General features: G+C 44.7%; 11 non-coding genes across 11 annotated transcripts; all 11 read right to left on the bottom strand.

Moving 5' to 3' along the window:
• Positions 1-10,098: 10,098 nt before the first annotated feature.
• trnar-ucu (transfer RNA arginine (anticodon UCU)) lies at positions 10,099-10,190 on the bottom strand. Its single transcript is given in 2 exon segments — positions 10,099-10,134; positions 10,154-10,190. It is a non-coding gene; the product is annotated as a tRNA-Arg (tRNA).
• An 826-nt stretch (positions 10,191-11,016) lies between these two features.
• Positions 11,017-11,108, bottom strand: trnar-ucu (transfer RNA arginine (anticodon UCU)). Its single transcript is given in 2 exon segments — positions 11,017-11,052; positions 11,072-11,108. It is a non-coding gene; the product is annotated as a tRNA-Arg (tRNA).
• Positions 11,109-11,935: 827 nt separating this feature from the next.
• On the bottom strand, positions 11,936-12,027 carry trnar-ucu (transfer RNA arginine (anticodon UCU)). Its single transcript is given in 2 exon segments — positions 11,936-11,971; positions 11,991-12,027. It is a non-coding gene; the product is annotated as a tRNA-Arg (tRNA).
• An 826-nt stretch (positions 12,028-12,853) lies between these two features.
• trnar-ucu (transfer RNA arginine (anticodon UCU)) lies at positions 12,854-12,945 on the bottom strand. Its single transcript is given in 2 exon segments — positions 12,854-12,889; positions 12,909-12,945. It is a non-coding gene; the product is annotated as a tRNA-Arg (tRNA).
• An 826-nt stretch (positions 12,946-13,771) lies between these two features.
• Positions 13,772-13,863, bottom strand: trnar-ucu (transfer RNA arginine (anticodon UCU)). Its single transcript is given in 2 exon segments — positions 13,772-13,807; positions 13,827-13,863. It is a non-coding gene; the product is annotated as a tRNA-Arg (tRNA).
• Positions 13,864-14,690: 827 nt separating this feature from the next.
• On the bottom strand, positions 14,691-14,782 carry trnar-ucu (transfer RNA arginine (anticodon UCU)). The gene is given in 2 exon segments: positions 14,691-14,726; positions 14,746-14,782. It is a non-coding gene; the product is annotated as a tRNA-Arg (tRNA).
• Positions 14,783-15,602: 820 nt separating this feature from the next.
• On the bottom strand, positions 15,603-15,694 carry trnar-ucu (transfer RNA arginine (anticodon UCU)). Its single transcript is given in 2 exon segments — positions 15,603-15,638; positions 15,658-15,694. It is a non-coding gene; the product is annotated as a tRNA-Arg (tRNA).
• An 826-nt stretch (positions 15,695-16,520) lies between these two features.
• Positions 16,521-16,612, bottom strand: trnar-ucu (transfer RNA arginine (anticodon UCU)). The gene is given in 2 exon segments: positions 16,521-16,556; positions 16,576-16,612. It is a non-coding gene; the product is annotated as a tRNA-Arg (tRNA).
• Positions 16,613-17,439: 827 nt separating this feature from the next.
• trnar-ucu (transfer RNA arginine (anticodon UCU)) lies at positions 17,440-17,531 on the bottom strand. The gene is given in 2 exon segments: positions 17,440-17,475; positions 17,495-17,531. It is a non-coding gene; the product is annotated as a tRNA-Arg (tRNA).
• Positions 17,532-18,360: 829 nt separating this feature from the next.
• On the bottom strand, positions 18,361-18,452 carry trnar-ucu (transfer RNA arginine (anticodon UCU)). Its single transcript is given in 2 exon segments — positions 18,361-18,396; positions 18,416-18,452. It is a non-coding gene; the product is annotated as a tRNA-Arg (tRNA).
• A 2,551-nt stretch (positions 18,453-21,003) lies between these two features.
• On the bottom strand, positions 21,004-21,095 carry trnar-ucu (transfer RNA arginine (anticodon UCU)). Its single transcript is given in 2 exon segments — positions 21,004-21,039; positions 21,059-21,095. It is a non-coding gene; the product is annotated as a tRNA-Arg (tRNA).
• Between the last annotated feature and the right edge of the window lie 1,088 nt (positions 21,096-22,183).

Raw genomic sequence — 22,183 nt, 5'->3', positions numbered from 1 at the left:
ACGCTGCGCTTACAATCAAGACTAAAGGGTCGTGGGACGGAGAACGAAACGGCTGCGCTGTTTGAATCCGGTGGCCATGATAAGACTGAGTAACGAGTGTGTGTGTGTGCGTGTGCGTGTGTGTGTGTGTGTGCGTGTGTGTGTGTGTGTGCGTCCCGTATGCAAGCTATTCATAGGATAAGTTTGAAGGTTCTTATCCAGACAAAGATAGGGAGCACATCCTGGCAACACAATAGTGTGTGTGTGTGTGTGTGGTTGGTTGGGTCCGTGCACGTTTGTGTTATGACACAGGCATGTGTGCAGCCCTGTGTGTGTGTGTGTGTGTGTGTGTGTGTGTGTGTGTATTGAAGCATTTCTTCATTTGTTTCTGTGTGCGGATGTGAATTGTGTGTGTGTGTATGTGTGTGTGTGTGTGCATTACTGAGCCAGAGGTGTGCAGTGATGCAGAAGGTCTAAATATAGAGTTGTCTTCACTTCCTGGGGGTATTAACTGTGTGTGTGAGGTCGCATTTATTTTCTCATCCCTTTCGTTGCAGGGTTGAAGTTCCCTCACCTGCTAATTGGTTTGACGTCATTGTCGTCTTACGTCACAGGAACTCGTTTATCTGACAGCTGTTCCAGTTTATTTTTTCTGCTTTATTTTGACAGCGGCAGCAGGGAGGGAGGCAGGAAAGGGGGGGGGTGACGTGCAGCAGGGGGCCCAGGTCCGGATTCGAACCCAGGCCGCTTGCGGTGAGGACTCAGACTTGTGTGGTACGCACGCTACCAGGTGAGCCACCGGGGCGCCCCCTATGGTCCGGTTTTTAAAGGACATGAATGAAGCGTAGCTCGGGGGGGGGGGGCGTCGCTACGTCGCTATTTCTTCTCATGATGACGTAAGCGCTGCACGGTGTAACGTCTGTAGAATAATCAATGACGTCATCAGCGTTTAGACCGGTTCCGATAAGCCTCGCTCTCACGCTTGCAGTTCTGCCTGCCACCGGGTACGACCCCCGCGGGTAAACGAAGACCCGGTTTACAGCACAAAGGAAGTGCGTCAGCCATTGCGCAACCAAAACCATAAACGTTGCGTCCAGATGGACCGAGCCCCCCCCCCACCACCACCACCACCACTAAAAAAAAGATGGCCTGAGTCACCTCTCTGTGGTGACGTCCCGATGTTTGCTGCCACCTTGTGGTCATATTTGACCGTGCAACAAGCCTGCAGAAGCTCCTTCAGCTGCAGTATTTATGAGTGCGCTATTATGTGGATCTAGCTTGACAAATGAAGTCCAATCCATCCGTTATCTGAACCGCTTATCCTGCTCTCAGGGTGGCGGGGATGCTGGAGCCTATCCCGGCAGTCGTTGGGGGGGCCGGTGGGGAGACACCCTGGACCAAGTCGAGCTAATGAATTCAGTGCTGCGTCACGGGTTGATAATTCAGTGTGGTAATCAGCTTCTGTCTGTCTGTGGGAGGGAGAAAAACAAGTCACCTTCTGGATCAGTTATAAAATAAAATAAATCATGAATATATGAAAAAATATTAACATAAAAAAATATCTACTACTACTACTTTCGGCTGCTCCCGTTAGGGGGCGCCACAGCGGATCATCCGTTTCCATCTCTTCCTGTCCTCTGCATCTTCCTCTGTCACACCAGCCACCTGCATGTCCTCCCTCACCACATCCATAAACCTCCTCTTTGGCCTTCCTCTTCTCCTCTTCCCTGGCAGCTCCATATTCAGCATCCTTCTCCCAGTATACCCAGCATCTCTCCTCCACACATGTCCAAACCGTCTCAATCTTGTCTCTCTTGCTTTGTCTCCAAACCGTCCAACCTGAGCTGTCCCTCTAATATACTCCTTCCTAATCCTGTCCTTCTTCATCACTCCCAGTGAAAATCTTAGCATCATTAGCATAAAAAATATAAAAAATATAAAATATAAAGTAAAATGAATCATTGTACACTCTTTCATTATTCACTTATTTCTCCATATCTGATCTACTGGGTGGAGGTGCGGGGTAACACCCACGAAACCGACCTACAGCCATTATGTACCCCACGAAGAAGAGGCATAAGGCTAGTTCATAATGTGGGATATCGTGAACGCACCAACAAGCTAGTTCTAAGGTCGAGCGCCTTGACGTTGAGGGGTTTAGTAGGATTGAACGCAACACAAATGATCTACTACCGAGCGGTACACACAAAACGTTCTCAGACAGAAGGGGAATAGTACTTTGAGAGGGAACTCGGCCTTCAGGAGGTGGCGTGTTGGTGCAGCTGTGAAGAGCCTGGGCATTTCAGCCTGTGGGGTAAAACTGTGGAACAGTCCGAGCATGGGGCTCAAAAAAGTGCACACATTACACAGTCCCAGAAGAAGTACAACACACTGTAAGGACGGGGAAGGGTTGTGTTAACTAAGTTTTATTTATCTCTGGACATTTTATTGCTTCTTTACACTACCGTTCAAAAGTTTGGGATCACCCAAACAATTTTGTGTTTTCCATGAAAAGTCACACTTATTCACCACCATATGTTGTGAAATGAATAGAAAATAGAGTCAAGACATTGACAAGGTTAGAAATAATGATTTGTATTTGAAATAAGATTTTTTTTACATCAAACTTTGCTTTCGTCAAAGAATCCTCCATTTGCAGCAATTACAGCATTGCAGACCTTTGGCATTCTAGCTGTTAATGTGTTGAGGTAATCTGGAGAAATTGCACCCCACGCTTCCAGAAGCAGCTCCCACAAGTTGGATTGGTTGGATGGGCACTTCTTTGAGCAGATTGAGTTTCTGGAGCATCACATTTGTGGGGTCAATTAAACGCTCAAAATGGCCAGAAAAAGAGAACTTTCATCTGAAACTCGACAGTCTATTCTTGTTCTTAGAAATGAAGGCTATTCCATGCGAGAAATTGCTAAGAAATTGAAGATTTCCTACACCGGTGTGTACTACTCCCTTCAGAGGACAGCACAAACAGGCTCTAACCAGAGTAGAAAAAGAAGTGGGAGGCCGCGTTGCACAACTGAGCAAGAAGATAAGTACATTAGAGTCTCTAGTTTGAGAAACAGACGCCTCACAGGTCCCCAACTGGCATCTTCATTAAATAGTACCTGTTAGAGCCTGTTTGTGCTGTCCTCTGAAGGGAGTAGTACACACCGGTGTAGGAAATCTTCAATTTCTTAGCAATTTCTCGCATGGAATAGCCTTCATTTCTAAGAACAAGAATAGACTGTCGAGTTTCAGATGAAAGTTCTCTTTTTCTGGCCATTTTGAGCGTTTAATTGACCCCACAAATGTGATGCTCCAGAAACTCAATCTGCTCAAAGAAGTGCCCATCCAACCAATCCAACTTGTGGGAGCTGCTTCTGGAAGCGTGGGGTGCAATTTCTCCAGATTACCTCAACAAATTAACAGCTAGAATGCCAAAGGTCTGCAATGCTGTAATTGCTGCAAATGGAGGATTCTTTGACGAAAGCAAAGTTTGATGTAAAAAAAATCTTATTTCAAATACAAATCATTATTTCTAACCTTGTCAATGTCTTGACTCTATTTTCTATTCATTTCACAACATATGGTGGTGAATAAGTGTGACTTTTCATGGAAAACACGAAATTGTTTGGGTGATCCCAAACTTTTGAACGGTAGTGTATATTCTCAGTTTTTCTTGCTACAACACCGAGTGGGTGATGCATGCTGACATCTCTTCTCTGAGTTTGATGTGAGGATTTGTTGGTCATTTCAGATTTTTTTTTTTTGGGGGGGGTGATTTTCCCCCTTTGTCTCCCCAATTGTATTTGCCCAATTGCCCTACTCTTCGGAGCCGTCCCGGTCGCTGCTCTGCCCATCCGGGGAGGTGCTGCAGACCACCACAGGCCTCCTCCGATACATGTGGAGTCACCAGCCGCTTCTTTTCACCTGACAGTGAGGAGCTTCACCAGGGGGACGTAGCGCGTGCAGTCACGGTATTGTTTATAAGGGTGGGGACACCTGCAGTCACTCTATTGTTTATAAGGGTGGGGACACCTGCAGTCACTGTATTGTTTATAAGGGTGGGGGACACCTGTAGTCACTGTATTGTTTATAAGGGTGGGGACACCTGTAGTCACTGTATTGTTTATAAGGGTGGGGACACCTGCATTCACTGTATTGTTTATAAGGGTGGGGGACACCTGTAGTCACTGTATTGTTTATAAGGGTGGGGGACACCTGTAGTCACTGTATTGTTTATAAGGGTGGGGACACCTGCATTCACTGTATTGTTTATAAGGGCGGGGACACCTGCAGTCACTGTATTGTTTATAAGGGTGGGGACACCTGCAGTCACTGTATTGGTTATAAGGGTGGGGGTACCTGCAGTCACTGTATTGTTTATAAGGGTGGGGACACCTGCAGTCACTGTATTGGTTATAAGGGTGGGGACACCTGCAGCCACTGTATTGGTTATAAGGGTGGGGACACCTGCAGTCACGGTATTGTTTATAAGGGTGGGGGTACCTGCAGCCAGTTCAAACTGATGAGTGATGAAACGTTTCTCACTAAACGTTGTGTCCAGATGAACCGAGTCACCTTTCTGTGGTTACGTCCTGATCTTTGCTGCCACCTTGTGGTTATATTTGACCGTGTAAAAAATCCTGCAGAAGCTCCTTCAACTGCAGTATTTACGAGTGTGCTATCGATCTTAATAATGAAGTCGAGATTAGGAATTAAGTGCTGCAACATGGTTGATAATTTAACGTGGTAATCAAGATCTATCTATCTATCTATCTAATCAATATAAGATATAGTGGTAAAAGATTAAACTGATTTACTGGCATGTCTGGTCAAAAGATGTGGTGGAGAGACTAAACAGGACACTGAAAGGTCTACTTGCTAAGTACATATCACAAAGTGGTGGTGAATGGGACCAGTATCTGCCACAGCTTGCCTACAGCTCAAGTGTTCATTCAAGTACTGGATTTCCCCCTTTCTTCCTTGTACACGGGAGAGAACCGACCCAGGGAGGGCTGCAGACTACCACGTGCCTCCTCCCATAATTGTGCAGTCGCCAACCGCTTCTTTTCACCTGACAGTGAGGAGTTTCGCCAGGGGGATGTAGCGCGTGGGAGGATCATGCTATTCCCCCCAGTTCCCCCTCCCCTCTGAACAGGCGCGGCGGCTGACCAGAGGGGGCGCTAGTGCAGCGACCAGGACACATACCCACATCCGGCTTCCCAGACGCAGACACGGCCAATTGTGTCCGTAGGGACGCCCGACCAAGCCGGAGGTAACACGGGGATTCGAACCGGCGATCCCAGTGTTGGTAGACAACGGAATAGACCGCTACACTACTCAGACGTCTGTAGCCGCTTATTAACCGCAGGCCAGAAGAAGTGGGAACGCTACCAACGTAAAAAAAGAAGGGTTACAAATGTATTAATCCACACCGACTGTTAGAAGCGGGTTTTGTTACGCTTCGAGTCTATTTTTGTCTCGTTTAGTGGCGCGTGATATGCACAGACAGCTGTTTAAATCACACAAGTATGTGTTTTGGACTCATTAACCGTATCTGTATTGACTGACCAAGTCTCAAAGTCTGTCTGTGAGCTGCCTGTTGCACCACAAGCAGATAGATCCCTCTCATTCGCTAAGGTGGGCGTGGAAACAAAATCAATGTGTCAATACACGGTGGCGCATTGGTTAGCACGGTCGCCTCACAGCAACAAGGTCCTGGGTTCCAGCCCCGGGGTAGTCCACCCTTGGGGATCTTCCCGGGTCGTCCTCTGTGTGGGGTTTGCATGTTCTCCCCGTGTCTGCGTGGGTTTCCTCCGGGTGCTCCGGTTTCCTCCCACAGTCCAAAGACATGTAGGTCAGGTGGATCAGCCGTACTAAATTGTTCCTAGGTGCGTGATGGCCTGGTGGCCTGTCCAGGGTGTGTCCCCGCCTGCCGCCCAATGACTGCTGGGATAGGCTCCGGCAATCCCTGCGACCCTGAAAGCAGGATAAGCGGCTTGGATGATGGACGGATGGATGGATGGATGGATGGATGGATCAATACCTACACACACTGTTGATTTCTTCCCATGGAGCCGACATGAAAACTACGTTGGTTCAGTCAAATTCTGCTGTCAGTCAGCCTGGTGAAGGCAGGTTAGCTGCTGCTGACTGACAGTTGAGATGGGCAGAGACGTCCAAACACAGACCGCAGAGTCAGTACGGACTGGATGACGGAACGCTTATGCGCCGCCCACGTCTCGCGTCCCTCTCAGGTCGTCCACGAGTGAGCGAGTGACCACAATTATTATACTGTATTTAAAATGTAATCCTGAAAAATAGGATTACACTTGGTAACTGATTACAAATTTTTACATCTTTTTTTTCTGTAACTGTAGCGAATTCGGGGGGGCAGCTGGAACGCGAACCCAGGTCTCCCGCACTACAGGCGACTACGTTAACCAGTCGACTGAAGGATCCTAGCGGGGCTAGCGACTGTAGTCATCCGTGGTCGTTACACCCCTCCCCCTCCTTCGTATCAGCTCCCCTCACGCCTCTGGGCGCACGCGCACCCATGGCCTCATGGTCTCACCATTCCACTTCTGACACCAATGTAGCGAATTCGGGAGGCAGCCGGGAACCGCCGCCGCAGCCGCAGCCGGGACTTGAACCCGGGTCTCCCGCACCACGGGCGACTACGTTAACCAGTCCACTAAAGGGCCCGACAATGGGATCGCGAGTCTACTCATTCATGCTTGTTACATTACATTTTTTATATCCTGATTACCTAACGCCCGTTAATGTATTCCGTTACTCCCCAAGCCTGGTGTCGTGACAGGTTCCTCCTGTAACCATCACTAAATAACTTGTGCCACAGTAGACCCTCGGTTGGTTCAGACCAGACGGAATAGCCTGTGTTGCCCTTGCGCATTGATAAGCCTTGGGTGCCCAACATCCTGTCACCAGTTTGTTTTTTATCCCTCCTTGGACCACTGTAGACAAGTACCATGGTACGTACTCTCCACCAGAGGACTGCGTTGGGATTGGGATCCTGCGGGACTCAACGCAAATCTCGCGGGAGCGGGCGGTTTTAACTCTGCTGCGGGCGGTCAAAAAATAAACTGCGGGCCCCACGATTTCGCTAGCGCTTAACAAGAAAGATGGAGTCAACAAATGAAGTTGAAAAGAAACCCAATGTTGGTCATTACAACACAAAAACAAAGCAAGGTCGTCTGATATTTGGAAATTTTTCTCAGTTTTGACAGACAGATATGGAGAAGAACTGGACTTTGTTAGCTGCGACAAATGTGCAAAAGTGTTGATCTACAACGGGCACATGTCTTGGCACCACTGGGTTATGTAATAATAACTCAATCTTGTATAGCGCTTTTCTAGTACTCAAAGTCGCTTTACAATAAATGGAGTGAAACGAGACGACAGGTGAACCTAACACAGCCATACAGGGGTGGATGGGAAGGGGGGCTACGAGAGAGAGGAGCGGCAGCTACACACGACGCCAGCAGTACTCTCCCACTTGGACAGATATAAAGGGAAAGAAAAACAAACATCATAAATCACATAAATCACAGATGCAGGTCAAGCGCTCAGTCCCCAGCCTGCCCCAGACGAGGGGTGTATGAGCGGACGGGGGGGGGGGTGTCACGCCCCGTCTGGATAGTTATCTTTTGTTTCTCCCAGTGTTCTTTGTCTTGTATTTCCTGTTTTAGTTTGATACTCACCTCTTGTCTCGTTTCAGGTCCTTTACTTCCTGCCCTCATGTGTCTCCCTCCTGTGTGATTACCTGCCCTGCCCTAATGTGTTGCACATGTGTCTCATTGTCTCCCCTCCTCCAGAGTTTATAGTCTTAGTGTTCTCTTCCTTCTTTGCCACGTCATCTTGTTCCTTGTGACAGCGTTCCAGCATTTTTTCCCCTTGTGTAAGTTTCTTGAGCCCTATAGTTTCCTGGCCTGTTTTTGCCTTTTTTGACCTCGCCTTTCGCCTGCCGATTTGGACACTGTTGCCTTGCTATCTGATCACCTGTCTACCGACCTCATTTTTATTAAATGGAATGATTTTTGTGAACTGAGTCTGAGTCTGCGTTTTCAGTCCAAGCCTGTGGTTCAGCACTGACAGGGGGGCACGAGAAGGCAATGGAGAAGAGGTGTGTCTTGAGACGGGATTGGAAGAGTGGGAGGGATTCTGAGTCTCTAATGATTGGGAAAGTGAGTTCCAGAGCCTGGGAGATGCTCCGGAGAAGGCTCGGTCACCAAAGCCACGGGAGGTTGGACCTGGGGGTAGAGAGAAGGGAGACTGAGATGGATCTGAGGGACCGAGAGGGTTGGTAGGGGGAGAGGAGATCGATGAGGTATGGGGGAGCCAGTTTGTGAAGGGCTTTATAAGTAAGAACCAGGATTTTGTAATTGAATCGGTGGGAGATGGGTAGCCAGTGGAGGTCTTTGAGGACTGGGGTGATGTGGCGCAGGATTTGGTAAAAGTTAAAAGTCGGGCGGATGCGTTCTGGACCAATTGGAGTCTCTTGATAGAGCTAGCACTGATGCCATAGAGGAGTGAGTTGCAGTAATCGAGGCGGGAGGAGATGAAGGGATGGATCTGTATCTCAGCAGCAGGGCGTGTGAGAGAGGATCTTATCTTTGCGATGTTGCGAAGGTGGTAGAAGGAGGATTTGACCATTTGGCGGATATGTGGCTCAAGGGGGATGATGGGATCAAGGATCACACCAAGGTTGCGTGCCTGGGGGGAAGGGGAGACAGTAGTGTCATCGATGGTGAGTGCAAGGTTGTTGATTTGGCTTAGAGTAGACTTGGAGCCAATGAAGAAGAGTTCAGTGTTGTCACTGTTGAGTTTCAGGAGGTTTTGCTGCATTCAGACTTTAACTGCAGACTAGACGGGAGTCGATGTGAGAGAGGGGTGGATTGTGAGGGGATTTGGTGCTGAGGTATATCTGGGTGTCATCAGCATAACGGTGGAAGTCCAAGTTGAAGTGGCGGAGAATCTGACCAAGAGGGAGGATGTAGATGATGAAAAGGAGTGGGCCGAGTTGAGGTGACATACCTGCTCCGTTCTCCCCGGTCAGAGTAAGCTGTCTTTCAAAGGCACAGCACTTCTCCCTGCACATATTAAACTAAGATATAAAGGAGAAATGTGTCGCACTTTGCTGTAGAGACATTCGGCCGTGTGACTTCGTCGCCAGGAAAGGCTTTGTTGGCATAGTTCAAGACGTTGTTCTGTAGCCGCTAAATAAGATGTAAAAGATGTTTTGCCTCACCCAGCCACAAAAATCAATGGAATTCTACTGTGCGGGTCAGGGTGTTTGCGGGAGTGTAACACGCACATTGCGGGTGCGGGCGATAGTCAGATATCCTGCGGGAGCGGGATTAAGAAAACAGCCCCGCGCAGGGCTCTACTCACCACTGCTGAGCACCCCATAAGCCCTGCCGTGTCAGAGTTGCTCTGCCCCAGTCGTCTGGTTATAACAATTTGGCCCTTGTCAAAGTCTCGCATGTCTTCACTCCTGCATCCAACACGTTGACTATGAGAACTGATTGTCACCATCTAATCTACCCATACCTTGACATGTGCCCTTGTTTAGAGGTGATCGATGTTATTCGGTTCACCTGTGAGTGGTCATAATGTTTTGGCTCATCAGTGTATTTCCATACCTAAGGAAGGTTCATGAATAATTGACATGCACATGATCTGCTGACAAGTGGACGCAAACCTCTTCGTTTGCTTCACATAAGAGCGTCCATGGAGAATACTATGGGTCCGTACAATGGATGTGTCTGATGCAAAGGGAACAGTAAACTTCTAGACCAGAACACCTTTGACCATTTTACAATATCATTCTGAAGACACAACTATCAGGTTCAGTATTTCACTGGTATATGAACGACAAACCACATTTTAGCACCAATTACTCAAAGACTCCAATATGACTGGATCCGATTTCTAACATCCACTTCCCATTGAAGTAAACACAGTTTCAAGAAACATGTTGGTTATTTGTAGTTTCGTTGAAAGTGAAACTCGGTATATTTCCTTTATCTATTCAACGTCACAAACATCAAGTAGGTAGCATGTTTCATTCATGCTTTATGACTAGGTCTTCTAATAAAACAGCGACTCTGGTGGGACTCGAACCCACAACCTTTGAATACCTACTCGGGTACTTGACTAGAAGTCCAATGCGCTATCCATTGCGCCACAGAGCCACTCGTTAATGAACATCTTCAGTTGATTCCCATTCAAATACTGCACTCTGCCACGCCCATGTTTAAATATACGTATTTCCACATCTAAGCAAGGTTCATGAATAATTCACAGCACAAAGGTATCTGCAGACGAGGGGATGCAAACTTGTTCCTTTACTTCACATCAGCGCATCCATGGAAAATACTACAGGTCCGTACCCTGGATGTGTCTGATGCAGATTGAACAGTAACCTTCTAGAACAAAACACCTGTGGCTGTTTTACAATATTAAAGACACCAAAGTTCAGTTATTCATTGGTATATGAATGACAACCACATTCCAGCACCAATTACCCAAAGACTACATTATAGCTAAGTCAGATTTCTATACCTTCCACTTCCCTTTGAAGTAAACACAGTTTCAAGGAACATGTTGGTTATTTGCAGTTTCGTTGAAAGTGAAACGCAATTTATTTCCTTTCTCTATATATTCAACATCTCAAATATCAAGATAGCAATGTAATGGTTGCATGTTTCATTCATGCTCTATGACCAGGTCTTCTAATGAAGTAGCGACTCTGATGGGACTCGAACCCACATCCTTTGAATACCAACTCCGGTACTAGACTAGAAATCTGAATGCGCTATCCATTGCGCCACAGAACCGCTAGATGTTTGACATCCACTTCCTTAGAAGTAAACACAGTTCGAAGGAACATGGTGGTTATTTGCAGTTTCGTTGAAAGTTATACTCGGTTTATTTCCTTTCTCTATTCAACATCTCAAACGTCAAGTAGGTAGCAATGTAATGGTTGCATGTTTCATTCAGGCTCTTCTAATAAAGCAGCGACTCTGGTGGGACTCGAACCCACAACCTTTGAATACCAACTCTGGTACTTGACTAGAAGTCCAATGCGCTATCCATTGCGCCACAGAGCCACCCGTTAATGAACATTTTCAGTTCATTCCCATTCAAATACTGCACTCTGCCACGCCCATGTTTAAATATACGTATTTCCACATCTAAGCAAGGTTCATGAATAATTCACAGCACAAAGGTATCTGCAGACGAGGGGATTCAAACTTGTTCCTTTACTTCACATCAGCGCATCCATGGAAAATACTACAGGTCCGTACCCTGGATGTGTCTGATGCAGATTGAACAGTAACCTTCTAGAACAAAACACCTGTGGCTATTTTACAATATTAAAGACACCATAGTTCAGGTATTCATTGGTATATGAACGACAACCACATTCCAGCACCAATTACCCAAAGACTACATTATAGCTAAGTCAGATTTCTATACCTTCCACTTAGCTTTGAAGTAAACACAGTTTCAAGGAACATGTTGGTTATTTGCAGTTTCGTTGAAAGTGAAACGCAATTTATTTCCTTTCTCTATATATTCAACATCTCAAATATCAATATAGCAATGTAATGGTTGCATGTTTCATTCATGCTCTATGACCAGGTCTTCTAATGAAATAGCGACTCTGGTGGGACTCGAACCCACATCCTTTGAATACCAACTCCGGTACTAGACTAGAAATCTGAATGCGCTATCCATTGCGCCACAGAACCGCTAGATGTTTGACATCCACTTCCTTAGAAGTAAACACAGTTCGAAGGAACATGGTGGTTATTCGCAGTTTTCGTTGAAAGTTAAACTCAGTTTATTTCCTTTCTCTATTCAACATCTCAAACATCAAGTAGGTAGCAATGTAATGGTTGCATGTTTCATTCAGGCTCTTCTAATAAAGCAGCGACTCTGGTGGGACTCGAACCCACAACCTTTGAATACCTACTCTGGTACTTGACTAGAAGTCCAATGCGCTATCCATTGCGCCACAGAGCCACTCGTTAATGAACATCTTCAGTTGATTCCCATTCAAATACTGCACTCTACCACGCCCATGTTTAAATATACGTATTTCCACATCTAAGCAAGGTTCATGAATAATTCACAGCACAAAGGTATCTGCAGACGAGGGGATGCAAACTTGTTCCTTTACTTCACATCAGCGCATCCATGGAAAATACTACAGGTCCGTACCCTGGATGTGTCTGATGCAGATTGAACAGTAACCTTCTAGAACAAAACACCTGTGGCTGTTTTACAATATTAAAGACACCAAAGTTCAGTTATTCATTGGTATATGAATGACAACCACATTCCAGCACCAATTACCCAAAGACTACATTATAGCTAAGTCAGATTTCTATACCTTCCACTTCCCTTTGAAGTAAACACAGTTTCAAGGAACATGTTGGCTATTTGCAGTTTCGTTGAAAGTGAAACGCAATTTATTTCCTTTCTCTATATATTCAACATCTCAAATATCAAGTTAGCAATGTAATGGTTGCATGTTTCATTCATGCTCTATGACCAGGTCTTCTAATGAAGTAGCGACTCTGATGGGACTCGAACCCACATCCTTTGAATACCAACTCCGCTACTAGACTAGAAATCTGAATGCGCTATCCATTGCGCCACAGAACCGCTAGATGTTTGACATCCACTTCCTTAGAAGTAAACACAGTTCGAAGGAACATGGTGGTTACTCGCAGTTTCGTTGAAAGTTATACTCGGTTTATTTCCTTTATCTATTCAACATCTCAAACATCAAGTAGGTAGCAATGTAATGGTTGCATGTTTCATTCAGGCTCTTCTAATAAAGCAGCGACTCTGGTGGGACTCGAACCCAAAACCTTTGAATACCAACTCTGGTACTTGACTAGAAGTCCAATGCGCTATCCATTGCGCCACAGAGCCACCCGTTAATGAACATTTTCAGTTCATTCCCATTCAAATACTGCACTCTGCCACGCCCATGTTTAAATATACGTATTTCCACATCTAAGCAAGGTTCATGAATAATTCACAGCACAAAGGTATCTGCAGACGAGGGGATGCAAACTTGTTCCTTTACTTCACATCAGCGCATCCATGGAAAATACTACAGGTCCGTACCCTGGATGTGTCTGATGCAGATTGAACAGTAACCTTCTAGAACAAAACACCTGTGGCTGTTTTACAATATTAAAGACACCAAAGTTCAGTTATTCATTGGTATATGAATGACAACCACATTCCAGCACCAATTACCCAAAGACTACATTATAGCTAAGTCAGATTTCTATACCTTCCACTTCCCTTTGAAGTAAACACAGTTTCAAGGAACATGTTGGCTATTTGCAGTTTCGTTGAAAGTGAAACGCAATTTATTTCCTTTCTCTATATATTCAACATCTCAAATATCAAGATAGCAATGTAATGGTTGCATGTTTCATTCATGCTCTATGACCAGGTCTTCTAATGAAGTAGCGACTCTGATGGGACTCGAACCCACATCCTTTGAATACTAACTCCGGTACTAGACTAGAAATCTGAATGCACTATCCATTGCGCCACAGAACCGCTAGATGTTTGACATCCACTTCCTTAGAAGTAAACACAGTTCGAAGGAACATGGTGGTTATTCGCAGTTTCGTTGAAAGTTAAACTCAGTTTATTTCCTTTATCTATTCAACATCTCAAACATCAAGTAGGTAGCAATGTAATGGTTGCATGTTTCATTCAGGCTCTTCTAATAAAGCAGCGACTCTGGTGGGACTCGAACCCACAACCTTTGAATACCTACTCTGGTACTTGACTAGAAGTCCAATGCGCTATCCATTGCGCCACAGAGCCACTCCTTAATAAACATCTTCAGTTGATTCCCATTCAAATACTGCACTCTGCCACGCCCATGTTTAAATGTACGTATTTCCACATCTAAGCAAGGTTCATGAATAATTCACAGCACAAAGGTATCTGCAGACGACGGGATTCAAACTTGTTCCTTTACTTCACATCAGCGCATCCATGGAAAATACTACAGGTCCGTACCCTGGATGTGTCTGATGCAGATTGAACAGTAACCTTCTAGAACAAAACACCTGTGGCTATTTTACAATATTAAAGACACCAAAGTTCAGGTATTCATTGGTATATGAACGACAACCACACCCCAGCACCAATTACCCAAAGACTACATTATAGCTAAGTCAGATTTCTATACCTTCCACTTCCCCTTGAAGTAAACACAGTTTCAAGGAACATGTTGGTTATTTGCAGTTTCGTTGAAAGTGAAACGCAATTTATTTCCTTTCTCTATATATTCAACATCTCAAATATCAAGATAGCAATGTAATGGTTGCATGTTTCATTCATGCTCTATGACCAGGTCTTCTAATGAAATAGCGACTCTGGTGGGACTCGAACCCACATCCTTTGAATACCAACTCCGGTACTAGACTAGAAATCTGAATGCGCTATCCATTGCGCCACAGAACCGCTAGATGTTTGACATCCACTTCCTTAGAAGTAAACACAGTTCGAAGGAACATGGTGGTTATTTGCAGTTTTCGTTGAAAGTTAAACTCAGTTTATTTCCTTTATCTATTCAACGTCTCAAACATCAAGTAGGTAGCAATGTAATGGTTGCATGTTTCATTCAGGCTCTTCTAATAAAGCAGCGACTCTGGTGGGACTCGAACCCACAACCTTTGAATACCTACTCTGGTACTTGACTAGAAGTCCAATGCGCTATCCATTGCGCCACAGAGCCACTCCTTAATAAACATCTTCAGTTGATTCCCATTTAAATACTGCACTCTGCCACGCCCATGTTTAAATATACGTATTTCCACATCTAAGCAAGGTTCATGAATAATTCACAGCACAAAGTTATCTGCAGACGAGGGGATGCAAACTTGTTCCTTTACTTCACATCAGCGCATCCATGGAAAATACTACAGGTCCGTACCCTGGATGTGTCTGATGCAGATTGAACAGTAACCTTCTAGAACAAAACACCTGTGGCTATTTTACAATATTAAAGACACCAAAGTTCAGGTATTCATTGGTATATGAACGACAACCACATTCCAGCACCAATTACCCGAAGACTACATTATAGCTAAGTCAGATTTCTATACCTTCCACTTCCCTTTGAAGTAAACACAAGGAACATGTTGGTTATTTGCAGTTTCGTTGAAAGTGAAACGCAATTTATTTCCTTTCTGTATATATTCAACATCTCAAATATCAAGACAGCAATGTAATGGTTGCATGTTTCATTCATGCTCTATGACCAGGTCTTCTAATGAAGTAGCGACTCTGATGGGACTCGAACCCACATCCTTTGAATACCAACTCCGGTACTAGACTAGAAATCTGAATGCACTATCCATTGCGCCACAGAACCGCTAGATGTTTGACATCCACTTCCTTAGAAGTAAACACAGTTCGAAGGAACATGGTGGTTATTTGCAGTTTCGTTGAAAGTTAAACTCAGTTTATTTCCTTTATCTATTCAACATCTCAAACATCAAGTAGGTAGCAATGTAATGGTTGCATGTTTCATACAGGCTCTTCTAATAAAGCAGCGACTCTGGTGGGACTCGAACCCACAACCTTTGAATACCAACTCTGGTACTTGACTAGAAGTCCAATGCGCTATCCATTGCGCCACAGAGCCACTCGTTCATGAACATCTTCAGTTGATTCCCATTCAAATACTGCACTCTACCACGCCCATGTTTAAATATACGTATTTCCACATCTAAGCAAGGTTCATGAATAATTCACAGCACAAAGGTATCTGCAGACGAGGGGATGCAAACTTGTTCCTTTACTTCACATCAGCGCATCCATGGAAAATACTACAGGTCCGTACCCTGGATGTGTCTGATGCAGATTGAACAGTAACCTTCTAGAACAAAACACCTGTGGCTGTTTTACAATATTAAAGACACCAAAGTTCAGGTATTCATTGGTATATGAACGACAACCACATTCCAGCACCAATTACCCAAAGACTACATTATAGCTAAGTCAGATTTCTATACCTTCCACTTCCCTTTGAAGTAAACACAGTTTCAAGGAACATGTTGGCTATTTGCAGTTTCGTTGAAAGTGAAACGCAATTTATTTCCTTTCTCTATATATTCAACATCTCAAATATCAAGATAGCAATGTAATGGTTGCATGTTTCATTCATGCTCTATGACCAGGTCTTCTAATGAAGTAGCGACTCTGATGGGACTCGAACCCACATCCTTTGAATACCAACTCCGGTACTAGACTAGAAATCTGAATGCGCTATCCATTGCGCCACAGAATCGCTAGATGTTTGACATCCACTTCCTTAGAAGTAAACACAGTTCGAAGGAACATGGTGGTTATTTGCAGTTTCGTTGAAAGTTATACTCGGTTTATTTCCTTTCTCTATTCAACATCTCAGACGTCAAGTAGGTAGCAATGTAATGGTTGCATGTTTCATTCAGGCTCTTCTAATAAAGCAGCGACTCTGGTGGGACTCGAACCCACAACCTTTGAATACCTACTCTGGTACTTGACTAGAAGTCCAATGCGCTATCCATTGCGCCACAGAGCCACTCGTTAATGAACATTTTCAGTTCATTCCCATTCAAATACTGCACTCTGCCACGCCCATGTTTAAATATACGTATTTCCACATCTAAGCAAGGTTCATGAATAATTCACAGCACAAAGGTATCTGCAGACGAGGGGATTCAAACTTGTTCCTTTACTTCACATCAGCGCATCCATGGAAAATACTACAGGTCCGTACCCTGGATGTGTCTGATGCAGATTGAACAGTAACCTTCTAGAACAAAACACCTGTGGCTATTTTACAATATTAAAGACACCATAGTTCAGGTATTCATTGGTATATGAACGACAACCACACCCCAGCACCAATTACCCAAAGACTACATTATAGCTAAGTCAGATTTCTATAACTTCCACTTCCCTTTGAAGTAAACACAGTTTCAAGGAACATGTTGGTTATTTGCAGTTTCGTTGAAAGTGAAACGCAATTTATTTCCTTTCTCTATATATTCAACATCTCAAATATCAAGATAGCAATGTAATGGTTGCATGTTTCATTCATGCTCTATGACCAGGTCTTCTAATGAAATAGCGACTCTGGTGGGACTCGAACCCACATCCTTTGAATACCAACTCCGGTACTAGACTAGAAATCTGAATGCGCTATCCATTGCGCCACAGAACCGCTAGATGTTTGACATCCACTTCCTTAGAAGTAAACACAGTTCGAAGGAACATGGTGGTTATTCGCAGTTTTCGTTGAAAGTTAAACTCAGTTTATTTCCTTTATCTATTCAACATCTCAAACATCAAGTAGGTAGCAATGTAATGGTTGCATGTTTCATTCAGGCTCTTCTAATAAAGCAGCGACTCTGGTGGGACTCGAACCCACAACCTTTGAATACCTACTCTGGTACTTGACTAGAAGTCCAGTGCGCTATCCATTGCGCCACAGAGCCACTCCTTAATAAACATCTTCAGTTGATTCCCATTCAAATACTGCACTCTGCCACGCCCATGTTTAAATGTACGTATTTCCACATCTAAGCAAGGTTCATGAATAATTCACAGCACAAAGTTATCTGCAGACGAGGGGATTCAAACTTGTTCCTTTACTTCACATCAGCGCATCCATGGAAAATACTACAGGTCCGTACCCTGGATGTGTCTGATGCAGATTGAACAGTAACCTTCTAGAACAAAACACCTGTGGCTATTTTACAATATTAAAGACACCAAAGTTCAGGTATTCATTGGTATATGAACGACAACCACATTCCAGCACCAATTACCCAAAGACTACGTTATAGCTAAGTCAGATTTCTATACCTTCCACTTCCCTTTGAAGTAAACACAGTTTCAAGGAACATGTTGGTTATTTGCAGTTTCGTTGAAAGTGAAACGCAATTTATTTCCTTTCTCTATATATTCAACATCTCAAATATCAAGGTAGCAATGTAATGGTTGCATGTTTCATTCATGCTCTATGACCAGGTCTTCTAATGAAGTAGCGACTCTGGTGGGACTCGAACCCACATCCTTTGAATACCAACTCCGGTACTAGACTAGAAATCTGAATGCGCTATCCATTGCGCTACAGAACCGCTAGATGTTTGACATCCACCTCCTTAGAAGTAAACACAGTTCGAAGGAACATGGTGGTTATTATTTGCAGTTTCGTTGAAAGTTAAACTCAGTTTATTTCCTTTATCTATTCAACATCTCAAACATCAAGTAGGTAGCAATGTAATGGTTGCATGTTTCATTCAGGCTCTTCTAATAAAGCAGCGACTCTGGTGGGACTCGAACCCACAACCTTTGAATACCAACTCTGGTACTTGACTAGAAGTCCAATGCGCTATCCATTGCGCCACAGAGCCACCCGTTAATGAACACTTTCAGTTCATTCCCATTCAAATACTGCACTCTGCCATGCCCATGTTTAAATATACACACTTCCACATCTAATCAATCAATCAGTCAATCAATCAATCAGACTTTATTTGTATAGCACTTTTCATACAAACAAATGTAACACAACGTGCTTCACAAATAAAATGTGCTATAAAAAGTGATGTAAAAATACAGTCTGATTGATTGATTAGATGTGAAAATATGTACACTATATGTACAAAAAATATTGGGACACCTGGCCATTACACCTACAAGAGCTTTTATGACATGCCGTTCTAAATCCATAGGCATTAATATGGAGTTGGTCCCCCCTTTGCAGCTATAACAGCTTCCATTCTTCTGATAAGGCTTTCCACAAGATTTTGGGGTGTGTCTGTGGGAATTTTTGCCCATTCATCCAGAAGAGCATTTGTAAGGTCAGGCACTGATGTTGGAAGAGAAGACTGAAGATTGTCCGTTCTAGTTTATCCCAAAGGTGTTTGATGGGGTTGAGGTCAGGGCTCTGTGCAGGCCAGTCAAGTTCTTCCACACCAAGCTCACCCAACCGTGTCTTAATGGACCTTGCTTTGTGCACTAGGGTACAGTCATGCTGGAACAGAAAAGGACCCTCCCCAAACTGTTCCCACAAAGTTGGAAGCATAGAATTGTCCAAAATGTCTTGGTGTGCTGAAGCATTAAGATTTCCCTTCACTGCAACTAAGGGGCCTAGCCCAACCCCTGAAAAACAACCCTATACCATTATCCCTCCTCCACCAAACTTTACAGTTGGCACAATGCAGTCAGGCGGGTAATGTTCTCTTGGCACCCACCCAACCCAGACTCGTCCATCAGACTGCCAGATAGAGAAGCGTGATTCGTCACTCCACAGAATACATTTCCACTGCTCCAGAGTCCAGTGGCAGCGCGCTTTACACCACTCCATCCGACACTTGGCATTGTGCTCGGTGATGAAAGGCTTGCATGCAGCTGCTCAGCCATGGAAACCCATTCCTATGGTTAAAATATGGGACGGGATTGTCAAGTTGAATTGTGTTTAATTGAATTGTGTTAAAAGCAGAGGAAAAATCAACAAATACAAGTCTAGCACGAGACCCATTTCCCTCCAAGTGTTTAAAAAGTAAGTCGAATAAAGTGACTGTGGTATCATCTACGCCTCTGTGTGGCCTACAAGCAAACTGCATGGGAAGTACATGCTCGGTTTTCCTTAAGATTTCCGACCTTACCACTTTTTCAAAGGTTTTCATTAAAATGGATGAGAGCAACTGGTCTAAAATCATTAAGAGTTTTGGGGAAACTGGGTTTGGGAACAAGGACTCCCACAGCATCCTCTCAGCCCTTAGGTACACGCTGTGCCTGTGAAGACTTACTAAGCATGTAGTAGAATACAGGATTCTGTTCTTTTGTACAGGATTGGAGTAAACGACCACAGATGTAGTCAGGTCCATGACTCTTATTTACTCTTACCAAGGACGCGTTCCCTCTTCACATAGATGGCCTCTTTCACTCCCTGTTAAAACCGGCATTCCTCCCCATTGGAGTGAAATCGGGGAGCACTTCTGACACCAATTCAGCGAATTAGGGGGGCAGGCGCCACAGCCGGAACGCGAACCCGTATATCCTGCACCGCGGGCGACAACGTTAATCAGTCGACTAAAGGGTCCGATCTATTAGCCGAGGGCTACCGAGCCTATTCATCCGTGATCGTTACACTATCAAGGATGTGCACATCCTCATCCCTGAAAGAGGGGCCACTGGTCTGTAGATGCTGTAGACTGTGGAGTCCTGGCCTGTAGATGGTGTAGACTGTGGAGTCCTGGCCTGTAGATGGTGTAGACTGTGGAGTCCTGGCCTGTAGATGGTGCAGACTGTGGAGTCCTGGCCTGTAGATGGTGTAGACTGTGGAGTCCTGGCCTGTAGATGGTGTAGACTGTGGAGTCCTGGCCTGTAGATGGTGTAGACTGTGGAGTCCTGGCCTGTAGATGGTGTAGACTGTGGAGTCCTGGCCTGACGTGTTAGCTCTCCTGCCTTGTGCCATCCTCTTGGCTGTTTGGTTTCCCCAAATTATAAGTCACAGATATCCTCATGGCACTTAACAGCGTACACTATATTGCTCTGTTTGTGCCGGGGGACCCGATCCTTGCGGTGGACCAACTTCTGTTCGTCTCTACTTTCCTGCATTGATTTAATTTAGACGTTTAATGAAGGTGGGTCATAAGTTGTCCTTAAGACAATGGCATTATACAGACTGTGTGGACAACACAAGGGATAAATGGGTAGTACTCCGTTCTAGATGCTGTAAGAAGTACATTGGAGTTAAAATATTAACAACTAATAGATATAGAAACAGACACAGCGGTGTCTGTTTCTATATCTATTAGTTGTTAATATTTTAACTCCAATTAATTGCCAGTCCACTACACAAAAGAGAAACCAGGACACATTTCTTTCACGCACATGCAAACAACGACACGCTGTAAAGTCCGGGATTATTTCCTTCTTGTGGCGTTCATAAAGCAGCGACTCTGGTGGGACTCGAACCCACAACCTTTGAATACCACCTCAGCAGTTCGACTAGAAGTCCAATGCGCTAACCATTGCGCCACAGAGCCACGTGGCACAACGATGTTTAGAGCCAAATTTCCACCCAGCCACGTCAAAGCAAACTGAAACGAGTCTTTCTGAAATGTTAGAAACTGATGAAGTTTTGAAACATGTTACCAATTATTCTATACTCTAATTCCCTTGACTGTCTATTTGTGGAATAACATAGAGGATAGCAGAGATCTGTATTTCTGTCCGTTGATCTGAAATTCAACCTTCAATTAGCCGTACGTTGACCTTTTCAAATACACCAGAGTGACTGAGCGTGCGCTTGAGAGAAGGGACCGTGACGTCACAATACACAAACTATATAAAGTCTTCTAAATTTGACTTGACTTTTCTCTCTGTGGATGACGTCAGGATGATTTACAAAACCCTCTTAAGGGGGGGGGGATCTTCTCAAACACCTTAGTCTTAACGACAAAGGTAAGAAAAGTTCATATTCTCAAACATGTTTATTCCTCGTATTTTGCTTCCTATGGGGAAAATAATTACGAATAAATGAGATTATTGACGTAAAAGTCCTCAGATTTGTCCTTTAACGCTTCACTTGGGTTGTCTCGTGATTGGTACAGTGAAAATGCAAGCCTCTAATTTCATTCAGTTTAACAAATTTTACACAGAAAAGTAAACAAATGGTAAAGGGACTGCATTTATATCAACCCAGTATCACGCCAAAGCCCGTGATGCCCCCGCCGGCCCACCGTGTCAGTGTCACGGTTTGCCTCACTCAGGCGTGAAAAGTACACGCGTGTATGAAGGCGCAGTGCCAGCAGGGGGCGATGATTAAGAGGCGAAGGCGAGTTTGGGTTAGGGTTAGGGGAGGGATTTTGGAAAATGCCGTACGCTTCTTTTCCTCCCTGAGGAGTTGCTGGGCATTGGGTTAATCATCGCCCCCTGCTGGCACTTCACCTTCATACACGCGTGTACTTTTCACGCCTGAGCGAGGCAAACCGTGACACCGACACGTCTAGTCTACCGACCACTCAAAGCGCTTCACAGTGTGCGCCTCACACTCACCCATTCACACACCCATTCACACACTGGTGGGGGCACCAGGGGGGGCGCCAACCTGCTCGTCAGGAGCAGTTAGGGG

The sequence above is a fragment of the Lampris incognitus genome, chromosome 14 (genome assembly GCF_029633865.1).
Source record: "Lampris incognitus isolate fLamInc1 chromosome 14, fLamInc1.hap2, whole genome shotgun sequence".
Taxonomy (NCBI): domain Eukaryota; kingdom Metazoa; phylum Chordata; class Actinopteri; order Lampriformes; family Lampridae; genus Lampris; species Lampris incognitus.
The sequence above is the reverse complement of the archived record's forward strand: the minus strand, read 5'-3'. Positions and strand labels throughout refer to the sequence as shown.